General features: G+C 35.9%; 1 long non-coding RNA gene across 1 annotated transcript; it reads right to left on the reverse strand.

The window, feature by feature from the left end:
• Positions 1-243: 243 nt before the first annotated feature.
• LOC116575058 lies at positions 244-8,144 on the reverse strand. Its single transcript, XR_004279579.1, has 2 exons — positions 8,110-8,144; positions 244-411 (listed from the first exon to the last, which is right to left on the reverse strand). It is a non-coding gene; the product is annotated as an uncharacterized LOC116575058 (long non-coding RNA).
• Between the last annotated feature and the right edge of the window lie 4,166 nt (positions 8,145-12,310).

Here is a 12,310-nt window from a genome sequence, read left to right on the forward strand (position 1 = left end):
ATCCGAGCGGAGATGAGCTCTTGGATGGGGGTTTCTCTTATGTCAATGTCTACATAAAGTTAGCTCATGCCAGCTGCTAATGAAACCTGGCTTCAGATGAGCAGGTGTTGTTCTTTTAATAGAAACATACCCTCCATCTGGAGTTCTTGATAGCAATTTCTCCTAATTTTATTGTGTGTATAACTATGCCTCTTAGTTTTTTGTTGTGGTTGTTGTTGTCATTTTGTTTTTTATTTTTTGTGTTTTTTTTCACAAAGATATTCAACTCTTCTCCTTTTCTCTTTTTGGATCATGTTCTGAGTAATAGTTCTCTGGGCATCAAGAATAAGTGGAGTAATTCGTGCTGCAGTTTTGCTTGGAGGACAACGGCAGTCTCCATCATGCATTTAATAGACAATCGTGTTTTCAGGTCTAAAATAAATACAAATTATCAAAGGATAAGATGACCTACTGAGTTATTTTACTTATAAATCTTCTTTGATGTGATTCTTAAGTACTTGGAAGTACCAAATTTCAACTGTTCTGTAACTTAAAAAGAAAAAAAAATGTCAAAACTTTTCTAGTTCAAAATCCAGGTTGAGACATTTTATAAGAACTTTGTAAATGTCTATGAAACTATGTTATCCAGGCCATTTTTGTTTTATTTGGAGAAAATGAAGTATCCAAAGCCTGTTTTCTCTAGCACAAAATACAGATACTCTCCTTCTTATCGTCAAACACTCACAGAGCCCCATTCCATTGGTTTGTTGGGATCAGTCAATAACAGATTCTAGTTCAAAGTTTGATCACTCATTGACCTTATGATTCCTACTTTTTGTTGTGTGGTTTCAAATTGTCCCATAACTTAGGCAAGTTATATGACAAATGTGTCAAAAAAGAGGGTTTAACATTTAGATCACCACTGCCCAAAGAAATAAATGCAGTAGGTATCCACTGATAGGTCAGTGAGTAACTTTCGCTTCACTTACATAGCCTGATAGAACACACACATATTTATTGATATACACACCTTGCTATTCAAAAAATTACTTGACGATAAGCAGCTTATAGTAAACTTAGAGCTATAATAAGGTCTAATATGTATAAAATCAAAGCTTAATTAATTTTGCCTTCTTTCCACTAATAGAAAAATATATGTTAAGAAAATGATTGCAACTATATATAAAATTTAATTATAAACTTTTTGCAAGCTGAGACCAAACATAAAACTCACAGTGTTGCATGAATTTCATTGTATAGCAAAAGTACAAATGATTTTAATCAATGTTTCTTTAAACAGCACTATGAGCTCATTAACTGTTTAAACAAATTAGTGGCAGAAAAGCTTAAAATATATATGAAACTATGTCCATACGTGAGATAACCTTCCTACCCTTTTTTTTTTTCCAAAATAACTTTAAAAACTCATTCCATATAGCCATTCCTAAGGATATCATTCTGAGAAGATGGATGGAGTATCGGCTTTTAGATATTATTTATGTTACATTTATTCTACATGTATCTACTTTTAGAATGATCTTTCAATCTACCACTGAAAATTTTGTACAAGAGTTCTAGTGACTTCAGAGATAATTTAGTCGACTGGTTGTATTGCATACAGCATGCTTTTAAATTTTTTTCTCAAAAATAAAAATAAAATAAAAGGTTTTTTTCTTTCTTTTTTATGATGCCACTTACTATTTCACTTGCTTCTGAGGTCATTTCCCAAAAATAACATAGATTTCTCAATAGATTATTATTCATGCAGCATTTATAAAATGTATGCAGACATGTGTATATGGCAACTTCATAAAGAGATTCTCTCTGGACACTCCACCATCCTGACCAGGCTAAAATCACACATCCCCTCAAAGCTGAGCCAGCTTTCTTCTCAGAAAGCCTTCTCTTGTAACTACTTTTAGGCTAGAGGGAATGTAAGCATCCAATGATGTCTTGCCTAATTCCTATTCTTTGATATCTACTCTCTATTCAAGTAATATATTCTGCTGTATTTCTTTTTTAATCTCTAGATATCTTAATCTTATGCGAGCTCCCTAAATCAGCGCACTTCAACTATGGGGGACTTACATGGGCAGGACAGCTTTAGTACTTAAGTTAGTCTGCATCTGTTGTTTTCTTTGGAGTTCCAATGGGTGACATTGAACTCTTAGTTGTTCATGTACTCCAGACTCCACACTCATGAGTGATCAAAATGGTACCCTGAGTCAACTCAGCAATGAAAAAAACCCCATGGTCTCTATAAGGTTGAAATAAAATGCCACATATTAATTTATATTCTATTTTATTATAGTGATTTACTCTAACTACAGCAATACTTGAACTAATGTATTAGAAAGAAAAGGTTTGGTATCTAACACAGAACTTTGTTCATAATTACTAATACTTCCTTCTATTGGGCTGTTGCACATGATAATAAAATAATTGATTATGCAGTCATCCTTTTAGTCTTGGCATTTCTGAATATTTTCCATTATCACTAGAAATCATGTCCAAGTCTAGTTTTATCAGCCATGGATTCTAGGCAAGATCCCAATTATCTCTTAATGGCCTTTCTTATAAAAAATGTATGTCTAAAAAGCTAACTTGACAGCTAGCTTGGAGAGGATTATCTGCAGTCCCAAGTAGATTTGGAATATAAAAATCCTGTTAAATGTTTCTGTTTCTCGTTAGTCTACATTATATATCAATGTAGTTTAATAGAACAGTCACTTTTTCTTTGTGGAATACAGACTTTGTTCTTTGTGAGTATTAGGACTGAAGTGTTGGAAACATAAACCAGCATTCTCACTGGGCTGCTTTTGCTCAATTGTGACATTATTCTAAGATTTGCCAAAGAAAAAAGTACAGTAATCATAAGAAAATTGAGAATTTTTGTCTGGTTCCCAGCTATCTAGGGTAAATCTCAGGATGTCTGTGAGACTGCATCTGTATCAAAACAATTTTTTTGCCTGGACAGTCCTTAACTTCCCGCCAGACTGTGCTCCTAATAGGAAGGAGAGACCCAATTATCCTGTATGCCCGAACAGCTATATTTAGGATTTGTCCCTGCCTCAAAGGCATCCGTCTAACCTGTAAGATTGTTTTTGAGGAATTCTAAGTTCATTTTGAAAACGGAGATATAATTTGAATGGTCGCATAAGTCACACCTCTACCCATATTGGTAGCCTTATAACAGAAGGACCACCATCCTCATCTTGTTACATCACCAACATATCATAAAATTTTCCATTTTTATCCACTCAATAAACTACATTTTATTGCTGCACAAATGAGGAAGGTTATTTTGAGTGGAGAAAGAATCTAGTCAGTCTGCTCACTCTTTCACTCAAAAATATTTATTACATGTTTTCTATAGAACAGACTCTATGCCAGACACAATTAGAGTGTTGGATAAAACAAATATGATAATGTCCTTCATGTTGCTTTTCCAGAGGACCCTAAAGAGTTGTACTTAAAATCCAGAGTCTCCCTTTGATCTCCAATGCCAGCCAGAAACAGTTATCCTTACTTTCAGTTTGGTTCTGGGCTCTCCTCTGCCCATTGCTCAGACTAGAATATAATCCAGATGTTTGGTATTGTAAATTTTGAAGGGGAAAATAAAACTTAGCAGAGAATCTGGGAACATTTGTGCTGTACTGTAGAATGCTCTGGAAGCTATTGTGGCAAAATAAGACCTCTGTAAGATGCTGTTTAAAAGTTGCATCATCCTAGCTCCAGTACCAAGGGCAGGGCATGACCAGTTTAGCATGCTTTTAAGTAAGAGTTCAGAGAGCCAACTTCTCAGACACCCCAGCTCTGGCCAATGTCTCCTTTGCACTTATTATTTGGCTCTGAACTATTGACTTCAGAATATCCTGAAATCAAGCTTCATGTATCTTCCTTCTCTGAAAATTATTTATGACCCCCCAATTCAATCGTTGCATCTGGTTTGTGGACTAAAAATTTAAAAAGGCCATCAGGAACTCGTTAACTTCTCTCTTTCTCTCTCTCTCTCTTTTTTTTGCAACTGGAAACACTGTAAATGCTGTGGGCATTTTATCTGTTAGAAAAGTGCCAAGATTTGGTTGAGTTCATTCGTGTTCTCCAGCCTTCCTGTGCTTTCTGTAACTGCTGCTTAACTATCAGCATGCACAATTTGACCAGACACTGCCGATTTCCTCACACCACTTTAATGGAAGTGAAGCTGTGGTGTTTCAGTGCTCAGCTTAGACTACCTAAACAGTACAAAATCGCAGGAGTCAGTAAGTTCCAAAGGCACACTTTCAAACCTTTCAAAATGACATTGTAAATACAAAGATACAAATAATAACAAGATAGACTAAAGTAAGTATTTTTATGTAGAAATTTTAAATCGTCAGAATGAAAAACTTAAACTAGATCTTAAAATTAAGGGCTAATAATAAAGACTGATAGTTACTAAATCCTTAGGGAAAAAATCGTTTTTAAAATGTGAACAAGAAAGAAAATAGGTATAAGAGGAAGGGGCATTTATTAACTCCAACTAAACTGAGTTTGTAAGCTGAGTATGATCACAATCCATCATTGTGAGGAGCCTGGGAAGAAAGGAAAAGAACCAGAATGAAGACATTGATTTTCTTCCTGAAGAGATCACCTGCTGATTACACCATTCTGGAAAAAAATGAGTTAAAAAAAAAATCAATTTTGAGTGAATGTGTTAAGGGTAGGGGAGGAGAACCGTCACTGAGACTGAGAGTGTGAGCAGTACTTTGGGAAGAAAATTTCTTCAAATTACCTCAACTTTTATTATTATCCAAGCCCAAATCAAGACTTTTTTTTTTTAAAAAATACAAGAGGAAGTACATTTAAAAAAAAAAAAAGATTTTATTTAATTATTTATTTGGTAGACAGAGATCACAAGCAGGCAGAGAGGCAAACAGAGGAGGTGGGGGAAGAAACCTCCCTGCTGAGTGAGCAGAGAGCCCAATATGGGGCTCGATCCCAGGACCCTGAGATCATGACCTGAGCCGAAGGTAGAGGCTTAAACCGCTGAGCCACCCAGGCACCCCAAGGAAGTACATTTCAAATACATTATTTATCCCTCTGCTTCAATTTAATTTATAATTAGCAATTATAAGGATTGCTTTAATCAGGTAACAAAGCATATTTATAAAACACATTAATGCATACATTAAAACAGTAAAATGACTTATGTTAAAGGCAACGTTGACATTTTAGCAAGGAAAAACTAATGCTATTTATTCCAGGGCTCAGTTTAGAGAAAAAATCTTCCTGGGATACTATGAGAGATTATGTTTTGTGATTACTACAGGTGAAACACCATGAAGACAGCACTTCTTTGAAACAATACTGTAAGAAAGCAATGAAGAACAGGGTGATAAAAGCAATGCACTGGGAACTAAAATCTTCGCATTCCTGTTGAGAGAAAAGCCACAGGTTTCTTGTTGACATTATTTGTCATTTAAAAATATGCAAATATATCACGTGAAAATGATCCATGCAATGAGAAATTGCTACTGTGGGTAAGGGCTCTGAGGCAATGGTCCTAACATAGGATGCCAGACTACCTGGGACTCTTGATGTCTATGGGTTCTTGACTTTTCTGGCTCATACCTTTACCTTCTTCCAAAACTGATGTTCCAGCTCACTACTTCTTCACATATGGTCATGTTTTCCAGTGATAGAAAATTGGGATTAAGCAAGGTATGCAGACAAGAAAGAAAAAAAAATAATAAATGGCATCCTAAGAGAAAAAAAAATTGGTATGAACAGCGGTAAAGGGTAATTTAAGAACTATGTGTAAGTTGGCACCTGTGGACAATTCACTATGTTTCTATGTCTCTTCTATCTATTCCAAACTCTTTGAAAAAATTCTAATTTAAAGAATGTGGAAATAAAGAAGTCAGAAAAAAGCCTTTAGAGTTACTGATTTTTGCCAAGGGTTCAGAGACAAATCAGTAGTAAAAGAGTTGTTTTTTGAAGAAATGGTGCTGAGACAATTGAATAACCTTAGGCAAGAAAAAAAAAAGAAAAAAAGAAAAAGAATAAAGAAAAGCAATTCATTTAGATTTTTACCTCATACCATATATAAATATTAATTCCAAATATATCATAAACCTAAATGTAAGAGCTAAAACTATAAAATTAAAAAAAAAAAAGAGAGAGTGAGAGAGAGAGAGAAAATATGATAACCTTAGATTTGGCAAAGATATATCAGTTATGATACCCAAAGCAAATTTCATAAAAGAAAAAAAATGGATATATTAACTTCCATCTGAATGAAAGATCTCAGTTTTCACAAGATATAATTAGGAAAATGAGAAAAGAAGAAATATACTTGGATAAGATATTTATAAATCATATATCTGGTAAGGGACTTATACCCAGAATGCAGAAGAACTCTTACAATTCAATAAGAAGAAAATAATTTTAAAATGGTCAAAATATGTTACTAGATATTCACCAAAGGAAATATAGGAAAAACTAATAATAACCACCTGAGAAAATGCTTAATATCATTAGTCACTAGCAAAATGTAAATTAAAACTACAGTAAGATGTCACTTTATATTCACTGGAGAGGCTATACTCCATAACACTGAAAATATCAACAGTTGGTGAGAATATACAGAATCTAGGAACCTTATACATCCTTTCTGGTAGGAAAGCAAAATGATAAAACCTGTTTGGAAAACACTTGGGCAATTTCTTAAAAGTTATACATGTACGTACCATATAACCCAGCAATTCCTGTTCTAGTTACCTACCTGAGAAAACTGAGAACATAGGACTACACAAAGGCATGTATGTGAATGTTCCTAGAAACATAATTTTTAATAGCCCCAATCTGAAACCAGTCTTGATGTTTATCAACCAGTGAATGAATATACAAAGTGTGATATATTCATACAATGGAATTTTATTTTCTAATGAAGAGGAGTGGACTACTTTTACACACAATAAGACAGATGAACTTCAAAGACATTATGCTAAGTGAAGGAAGCCAGACACAAAGGAAAACACAGTGTATATTTCGTTTATATAAAATTTCTAGAAAAGGTAAATTCACAAAGAAAAGAGATCAACAGTTGGCTTGTGTTGGTTGTAGGAGTAGGACTGACAGCAAATGGGCATGAAAGAACCCTTTCAGATGATGGAAATGTTCTATAATTGTATTGTGATGGAGGTTGCACATTTATATAAATTTAATAAAAATCTCCAACACTTATAATTGGTGAATTTTGTTATTATACAAATTATACAAATTATTATTCAAATTATACCTTAATAAAGATATTAAAATTTTTAAATCTATGTGAAAGGCAAGTCTCCATGAACATAACTATTTTTTTCATGTTCTTAAGAATAAGCAAATATGTAGCTTACTAGGAATATAGTGTTTATAGAAAAGAACGAGTGATTTACTTGTGACTGTAAAAATTATTTCAAAGTTTAAGGTTGTGATTATGTCCTCAGTGGACTATTTTCACATGAACTATGTCCAAGGAACCTTGTACTTACCTGGTTTTTCTGTAAATACACACAGTAAATCCAGCAACTTAAAAGATGAAGGAGGCTTTTTCCCTTCTTGCCTGGTACCAAGGACTACTTGCATCTGTCAATGTTATTGAAGTGTTACGTGCAAATTATCTGCACATCAGGAGGAGTCAAGATGGTGGAGAAGTAGCAGGCTGAGACTACTTCAGGTAGCAGGAGATCAGCTAGATAGCTTATCTAAAGATGGCAAACACCTACAAATCCAACAGGAGATTGAAGAGAAGAAGAACAGCAATTCTAGAAACAGAAAAGCAACCACTTTCTGAAAGGTAGGACTGGTGGAGAAGTGAATCCAAAGCGACGGGAAGATAGACCCCGGGGGGAGGGGCCGGATCCCGGCAAGCGGCAGAGCAATGGAGCACAAAATCAGGACTTTTAAAAGTCTGTTCTGCTGAGGGTCATCACTCCAGAGGCTAAACTGGGGCGAAGCCCACGCGGGGTCAGCGTGGCCTCAGGTCCCACAGGGTCACAGAAGGATCGGAGGTGTCTGAGTGTCGCAGAGCTTGCAGGTATTAGAATGGGGAAGCCGGCTACAGAGACAAAGTTGGGGAGTGAGCTCACAACTCGGAGTTACCTTGAACTGGTCCCAGGCTTGGTGAGCTCAGAGCGCAGCCGGAGTCCAGGGAGATGGGAGTAAATGGGCGCTGTTCTCTGAGGGCGCACTGAGGAGTGGGGCCCTGAGCTCTTGGCTCCTCTGGGCTGGAGACCGGAAGGCTGCCATTTTCATTCCCGTCCTCCAGAACTCTATGGAAAGTGCTCAGGGAACAAAAGCTTGTGAAAGCAAACCTGAGCGGATTATGCAGCCCTGCCCCTGGTAAGGGCAGTGCAATTCTGCCTGGGGCAAAGACACTTGAGAATCACTACAACAGGCCCCTCCCCCTGAAGATCAACAAGAAATCCAGTCAGGACCAAGTTCACCTACCAAGGAGTGCAGTTTCAATACTAAGGAGAGCAGCAGAATTCCAGAGGAGGAGAAAGCAAAGCACAAAACTCATGGCTTTCTCCCCAGGATTCTTAGTCTTGCAGTTAATTTATTTTATTTTCTTTTTCAATTTTTTTTTTCTCTCTTCTTCTGCTAATTTTTTTAAACTTTTACCCTTTTCTTTTTTTTTACGTTTTTTAACTAGTTTATCTAAAATATATATATATATATTTTTCTTTTTCATATTTTTTCTTTATTCATTTTCATTTTTTAATTGTTTCTTTTTTTTTTTCTTTCTGAACCTCTCTTTATCCCCTTTCTCCCCCCTCACGATATGGGAACTCTTCTGATTTGGTTAAAGTATATTTTCCTGGGGTCTTTGCCACCCTTTTAGTGTTTTACTTCTCCTTCATATACTCTTATCTGGACAAAATGACAAGACGGAAAAATTCACCACAAAAAAAAGAACAAGAGGCAGTACCGAAGGCTAGGGACCTAATCAATACAGACATTGGTAATATGTCAGATCTAGAGTTCAGAATGATGATTTTCAAGGTTCTAGCTGGGCTTGAAAAAGGCATGGAAGATATTAAAGTCCTTTCTGGAGAAATAAAAGAACTAAAATCTAACCAAGTTGAAATAAAAAAAGCTATTAATGAGGTGCAATCAAAAATGGAGGCTCTCACGGCTAGGATAAATGAGACAGAAGAAAGAATTAGCGATATAGAAGACCAAATGACAGAGAATAAAGAAGCTGAGCAAAAGAGGGACAAACAGCTACTGGACCATGAGGGGAGAATTTGAGAGATAAGTGACACCATAAGACGAAACAACATTAGGATAATTGGGATTCCAGAAGAAGAAGAAAGAGATAGGGGAGCAGAAGGTATATTGGAGAGAATTATTGGAAAGAATCTTCCCAATATGGCAAAGGGAGCAAGCATCAAAATCCAAGAGGTGCAGAGAACCCCCCTCAAAATCAATAAGAATAGGTCCACACCCCGTCACCTAATAGTAAAATTTACAAGTCTCAGTGACAAAGAGAAAATCCTGAAAGCAGCCCGGGAAAAGAAGTCTGTCACATACAATGGTAAAAATATTAGATTGGCAGCTGACTTATCCACAGAGACCTGGTAGGCCAGAAAGAGCTGGCATGATCTATTCAGAGCACTAAACAAGAAAAACATGCAGCCAAGAATACTATATCCAACTAGGCTATAATTGAAAATAAAAGGAGAGATTAAAAGCTTCCAGGACAAACAAAAAACTGAAAGAATTTGTAAACACCAAACCAGCTCTGTAGGAAATATTGAAAGGGGTCCTCTAAGCAAAGAGAGAGCCTTAAAGTAGTATATCAGAAAGGAACAGAGACAATATACAGGAACAGTCACCTTACAGGCAATACAATGGCACTAAATTCATTTATCTACATAGTTACCCTGAATGTTAATGGGCTAAATGCCCCAATCAAAAGACACAGGGTATCAGAATGGATAAAAAAACAAAACAAAACAAAACAAAAAACATCTATATGGTGCCTACAAGAAACTCATTTTAAACCCAAAGACACCTCCAGATTTAAAGTGAGGGGGTGGAAAAGAATTTACCATGCTAATGGACATCAGAAGAAAGCAGGAGTGGCAATCCTTATATCAGATCAATTAGATTTTAAGCCAAAGACTATAATAAGAAATGAGGAAGGACACTATATCACACTCAAAGGATCTGTCCAACAAGAAGATCTAACAATTTTAAATATCTATGCCCCTAACGTGGGAGCAGCCAACTATATAAACCAATTAATAACAAAATCAAAGAAACACATCAACAATAATACAATAATAGTAGGGGACTTTAACACTCCCCTCACTGAAATGGACAGATAATCTAAGCAAAAGATCAACAAGGAAATAAAGGCCTTAAATGACACACTGGACCAGATGGACATCACAGATATATTCAGAACATTTCACCCCAAAGCAACAGAATGCACATTCTTCTCTAGTGTACATGGAATATTCTCCAGAATAGATCACATCCTCGGTCCTAAATCAGGTCTCAACCAGTATCAAAAGATTAGGATTATTCCCTGCATATTTTCAGACCACAATGCTCTGAAGCCAAAACTCAATCACAAGAGGAAATTTGGAAAGAACCCAAATACATGGAGACTAAACAGCATCCTTCTAAAGAATGAATGGGTCAACCAGGAAATTAAAGAATTGAAAGTCATGGAAACAAATGATAATGAAAACACACCGGTTCAAAATCTGTGGGACACAGCAAAGGCACTCCTGAGAGGAAAATATATAGCGGTACAAGCCTTTCTCAAGAAACAAGAAAGGTCTCAGGTATACAATCTAACCCTACACCTAAAGGAGCTGGAGAAAAAACAAGAAAGAAACCCGAAACGCAGCAGGAGAAGAGAAATCATAAAGATCAGAGCAGAAATCAATGAAATAGAAACCAAAAAAACAATAGAACAAATCAATGAAACTAGGAGCTGGTTCTTTGAAAGAATTAATAATATTGATAAACCCCTGGCCAGACTTATCAAAAAGAAAAGAGAAAGGACCCAAATAAATAAAATCATGAATGAAAGAAGAGAGATCACAACTAACACCAAAGAAATACAGACAATTAAGAACATACTATGAGCAACTCTATGCCAACAAATTTGACAATCTGGAAGAAATGGAGCATCCCTAGAAACATATAAACTACCACAAGTGAACCAGGAAGAAATAGAAAACCTGAACAGACCCATAACCAGTAAGGAGATTGAAACAGTCATCAAAAATCTCCAAACAAAAGCCCAGGGCCAGACGGCTTCCCGGGGGAATTCTACCAAACATTTAAAGAAGAACTAATTCCTGTTCTCCTGAAAATGTTCCAAAAAATAGAAATGGAAGAAAACTTCCAAACTCATTTTATGAGGCCAGCATCACCTTGATCCCCAAACCAGACAAGGATCCCATCAAAAAAGAGAATTACAGACCAATATTCTTGATGAACACAGATGCGAAAATTCTTACCAAAATACTAGCTAATAGGATCCAACAGTACATTAAAAGGATTATTCACCACAACCAAGTGGGATTTATTCCAGGGCTCCAAGGTTGGTTCAACATCCACAAATCAATCAATGTGATACAACACATTAATAAAAGAAACAACAAGAACCATATGATACTCTCAATAGATGCTGAAAAAGCATTTGACAGAGTACAGCATCCCTTCCTAATCAAAACTCTTCGAAGTATAGGGATAGAGGGCACATACCTCAATATTATCAAAGCCATCTATGAAAAACCCACCACAAATACCATTCTCAATGGAGAAAAACTGAAAGCTTTTCCACTAAGATCAGGAACACGGCAGGGATGTCCTTTATCACCACTGTTATTCAACATAGCACTAGAAGTCCTAGCTTCAGCAATCAGACAACAAAAGGAAATTAAAGGCATCCAAATCGGCAAAGAAGAAGTCAAACTCTCACTCTTTGCAGATGATATGATACTATATTTGGAAAACCCAAAAGATTCCACTCCAAAACTGCTAGAACTTGTACAGGAATTTAGTCAAGTGTCAGGATATAAAATCAATGCACAGAAATCAGTTGCATTTCTCTACACCAACAACAAGACAGAAGAAAGAGAAATTAAGGAGTCAATCTCATTTACAATTGCACCCAAAACTATAAAATACCTAAGAATAAATCTAACCAAAGAGGCTAAGAATCTATACTCAGAAAACTATAAAGTACTCATGAAAGAAATTGAGGAAGACACAAAGAAATGGAAAAATGTTTCATGCTCCTGGATTGGAAGAATAAATATTGTGAAAATGTCTA

This window comes from Mustela erminea, chromosome 16 (assembly GCF_009829155.1).
Source record: "Mustela erminea isolate mMusErm1 chromosome 16, mMusErm1.Pri, whole genome shotgun sequence".
In the NCBI taxonomy this organism is placed as follows: domain Eukaryota; kingdom Metazoa; phylum Chordata; class Mammalia; order Carnivora; family Mustelidae; genus Mustela; species Mustela erminea.